Source organism: Mus caroli, chromosome 1, assembly GCF_900094665.2.
Source record: "Mus caroli chromosome 1, CAROLI_EIJ_v1.1, whole genome shotgun sequence".
In the NCBI taxonomy this organism is placed as follows: Eukaryota; Metazoa; Chordata; class Mammalia; order Rodentia; family Muridae; genus Mus; species Mus caroli.
Genome location: NC_034570.1, coordinates 142,614,064 through 142,619,001, shown reverse-complemented (window position 1 = coordinate 142,619,001; position 4,938 = coordinate 142,614,064). Strand labels below are relative to the sequence as shown.

At 39.8% G+C, this 4,938-nt stretch overlaps 1 pseudogene; it reads left to right on the top strand.

Moving 5' to 3' along the window:
- The first annotated feature begins 3,411 nt into the window (after positions 1-3,411).
- On the top strand, positions 3,412-3,496 carry LOC115032552 (annotated as a pseudogene).
- The last annotated feature ends 1,442 nt before the right edge of the window (positions 3,497-4,938 follow it).

The following is a 4,938-nucleotide window of genomic DNA, read 5'->3' as shown; positions in this document are numbered from 1 at the left end:
GAGGAGGAGGAGGAGGAGGAGGAGGAGGAGGAGAAGGAGGAGCTTGAAGTCAGGGCACCTAAACTCGAATGCAAGATCAGCCTCTGGGAAGCTGGAAACCTGGGTTAAACCACTTCCTGACTCAGAGCCTCGTCTTATCTGTGATTAAGGATAATATCTGTATTATTATGCAGCTGTGAGCATCAGATTAGGCAATACACACTAAAATAATTCATAATTAAACTGTAGCTTAGTATACTCACATTAGCTACTGCAGCTATCACCTCAGACCAGACAGATCTCCAAGTTTGACCTGAAGACATTTGAAACCCCTACCTAGAGCTTGTCCCCCATGGCTCTATCTGGTCTTAATTCCTCGAGGCAATGACACATATTTCCAAAAATAGAGCAGATCCGTTAACGTCTCTCTTCTGTTCTTGTGACTGACACTTGCAATGTCATTTCAACTGAGCATCTGGGTTGCCGAGGAAAATGAGCAAATGATTTGCCCTGTGCCCTGTCTTTAATTTGACCACCAGTGATGGGTGGAACGCTTTCATTTAGTCAACCAAAGGGTCTGCTGCATAGGAGGACAAACCATTTGTTTATGGAATGAGAAGTAATTCCCAGGAGAGAGCTGAATTTTAAAACAGCAGGTCCTACATAGACCATCCCCCAAACACAATTCTTTGGAAAAGGGAAACTTTTCTAAGCCACCTGGTACATCTGTCTTCCTTGTAAAATGCCTTTTTGACCCCTCATGCTGGTCACTAGCAAGACAGTCATCCTGGCCTCACAACATATTCCTCTCTTAGACACACATTTCTGTGGATCGTATACATTTATGTCATGAAAGATATCACCCTCCAAATTCTCCTTCCCATATGTTTACCTTCTGTTCTTTACCCAAAGTGTGAGTCTCTCTGTCATTCAAAATACCTTCCACTTATACATTACTTTAAATATTTATGGTTTTTAAAAGTTACCATACATGGAGAGTAATTGTAAGATTTGCAATTTGAAAGAATTGTGTCTTGCTAGAGGCTGAGGTAAGAGAATCATGAGTCTGGGGCTAGCCTGGGCTACATACTGAGATCCTGTCTCAATAAAAACAACAACAACAACAACAGAAGAGTTGTCTCTTTCAATACAGTTGATATATGCTCAAGGGTCAGTATTGAATCTGTGTGATGGAGCTTTCTAATGATATTTTTGTCTTTTAGTAAGAATATTCCAAAAGCTGGCTGAATCACTGACTTTACTCTGAAGTAACTGGGATTCCTCAGAATATAAGAGCTGAGAAATGAAGTTATCCTTGCTGGGTCAAAATTGTACAAAACAAACATGTACAACAAAAGCTGTTTTCCTGCGTTTCATTCTATCTTGGTGTAAAAGTCCAGGTTTCACATTTCTGAGATGTTCCAGTTGATGAAATTCCACTCACATTTTCTTTCAATGTATTGGAAAATGTGGAGCACTGGTTCTGGGAGGAGACATATCTATTCTTCCCTCTCTTAAACCCAGACAGAAGTGATGTATAACTGCACGGCTGCTTGTTCAGTAGCACCTGTTTGGATGGACTTGTGCAAGCACGTCTAACACAGAAAAGTTCCAGTTAGCTGTTCAGGAACCAGAGAGCACAGAAATGAGTTTCCAAAAAGGTCGCAGTTAGTCTGCTGGCTTATCTCTCCTCATTGAATTTCATGTCCTATTTTTAAACTCGGTTCCACCTTATGATAATAAAGTAACCCTTTGAAGATTATATAGAGTATGTTTTGTTAGTTTGTTTATCTAAAACAGTTTTCCTTATTTAGCATTAATTAGAAAAAGAGTTCCCCATGCATATTTTTGTAATCATATACATATACATGTGTACATAAAATGTAAGCTATGTATATGAGCACTGAATATTATGTAATATATAATAATACAGAATTTGTATACCATGCATGTAAATAAATAAGCATGTAAATATGATGAAGCCTATAACACACATGTACTCATGCATTTATCTGTACTGATACATGTATGTATATGTGCTTCATGACATACTTTTTTTCTTCAAACTCTCTTTTAGATTTTTCATTTTATTTTATTTGTCTGGATGTATGTCTATGCACTTCTTGAATGCCTGGTGCCTAGAAAATGATATCATATCTCCTGCAACTGGAGTTAAAAACAGTTGTAAGCCACCATGTGGGTGGTAGAACCCAAACCCAGGTCCTCTCCAAGAACGAGTGCTCTTAACTGCTAAACCAACTCTCTGGTCCAATTTATGTATATTTTCTGCTCAGTTTTTATACTTCTACACTGTAATAGTTATTTCTCCATTTCCCAAGCAAGGAACTCTCTAGCCCAAGGACATGCCATGACACCAAATGATATTTCACCTCAGTGCTGTCTGACTCTTCAGTTTGCCTCTTCCTTCTGTTATTATTCTGACTTTCTCCCAGGCATTTTGACTTATTCAAGCATGGGATGGGAGAGCAGGGGACAGGCTCAGAGATTGCTTGCCTAACCCCCCTGTTACTGGAGACCTGGCGCCTAGGGCACTGGAATGACTTGAACAGATTCTTGTTACTGACAGTCATTTCTCAACACCTCCTGGCTTTAATCCAGAACGTTACCTCTGCAGTAAGCCCTCAATGTGAGGTGTTTTTTTTTGTTTTTTTTTTTTTTTGAGTTTTTTTTTCCTCAAAAAATGAAACTGGATTTGGTGTATTTTGTCTCTAAAGAATTACATGATTTAAAATACCAGCCTTCATTCCATTTACAAAACACTGTGAATATGCATGAAGAAATGTCTGAGAGATAAATCTAAGAAATTAATGGCGATTATTTACAAGTGACAGGACATATTCAGAGCACTTCATTTAGCTTCCTATGTTTCCTTGTGTTTGAATTTATTCCATATATATATGTGTATGTATATATATATATATATATATATATATACATACACACACACACATGACCTGAATACAAGGTAGGAAATCAGTAACAGCCCCATACTTACTCATTCTCGTATTCATGCTTCTGTTTAACAATATGCAAGTGCATATACATGCGTTATGCACAAGTATATTCCTCACACTGTATTAGTTCTTTTTCTACTGCTGTGAAGACACCACAGCTAATAAAACATACAGAAGAAAGAGTTTATTGGAGCTTACAATTCAGAGGGTGAGTTTATGGCTATCGTGGCAGGGAACATGGCAGCAGGCAGCTAGGCAAGCATGATGCTGGAGCAGTAGTTAAGAACTTACCTCTTCATTCACAAGCACAAGGCAGAGAGAGGCAGAGGGAGAGGGAGACAGGGAGTGGGGGGAGGGGAGAGGAAGGGAGAGGGGGAGGGAGAGGGGGAGGAGAGAGGGGGAGGGGGAATGCTCCAGCTACTGGGAATGGTATAGGCTTTTGAAACCTTACATCTTCAGCTTTGCACAGTGGCAGTATCATAGCCAATGAGGTTTATCCGAGGCGCGATTATTGCTAATTGAAACCTTAAATCCCGACTTCAGTGACACCTCCTCTAACAAGACCACACCTCCTAAAACGTCTACCAACTAGGGGCCACGCATACAAGTCTGTGAGCCTCTGAGGGTCATTCTCATTGAAATGACCACACCCACCTTCTCTGAAACTTGTTTTAATCACTTAAAATCATATCATCAAAAAACCTCCCCAGGAAAACTGATAAGACACGAAAGATGGCGGATTATTTATTACACGATTAGAAATACGCCTTAATTTTGCTCATTCCCTCCCCTGACAGCCCCTCCTGATTCCTGTCATTTGCAGTGAATATCCCTGTACTGTTTGTTGGCTATATTTCTGCAGAATGCTCTCCTCAAAGTTGAAGTGATGAGTCAGAGGATGGTGTAGATTTGAAGTGCTGAGAGGGACTGCCTTGACCCACCGTCAAAATGATGGTGAGAGTCCCCAGTTCCAGTTCTCTCTGTGACTCCCACCAGCAGTGTGGTCACTCTCAGCATTTGCCAGCTCAATGCGTGAGGTTATCCTAATTTGCATTTTCCTTACTCATAATTCCAGCAAACATTTACAGAATGCGTTGCTCGGCACCAGGCTTGAAGTGTGTGCTCTGGATGGCGTGCACACGGCATATGCGAGGCCTTCACCTCTGTGTGCACAGCATAAGCCTAGGGCCTTCACCTCTACGGCAATCCAGGATTCAGGGAGTGGAAGACCATGAAACCAAAGGATGGGGACCTTAGGTAACTGACCAAGGTCACAGCAGTAGTCCCTGTCTCTGCAGGGACTTCTCTCCCTCTGTCATCCCATCAGCCTGCAGGGTACACAGCACACTCGTCTGTGTGTGGACATTTGGGAATGTTCTCTATAAAATGCTAATTTGTTATTTTACTCAAACTTGTGTTAGATTGTCTTTCGAGTGTCAATATGAAGGCCTCTTTGATATGTAGATATGAACTATAAAATCATTCACCAATAGTTCTGTTGGAATATTGCCTCAAGTTTATCATTTGTTGTTTGTTTGTTAATTTGTTTGGGTTTTTTGAGATTTATTTGTTTTTATTTTATGTGCATGGATGTTTTGCCTGCATATATGCATGAGTTTCCCTGAATTCAATACCCCAGGAGGCCAGAAGATAGATGGTAGATAGATAGAGAGATAGATAGATATAGATATATCTTCTGACCTTCCTTATATCAGTAAAAATGTTCTCTTCAATAAGGACCTTGTCATATATATACATATATATGTATGTATCTAAGTATATGTAATTGTGTATATATGCTTATGTCCACTTTTTTTTATCATTTTAAGGTTGTAATCAGTCACAACTATTTTTCACTATGGTACAAGGTAGGACTCCAACTTCAATTTCTTCTGATGGATTTACAGGGAGCCAACATCATTTATTACAGTATAGAAATGGCCCGTTCTTATTAGATTAGGTGTTATCTTTTCCATACTGTATA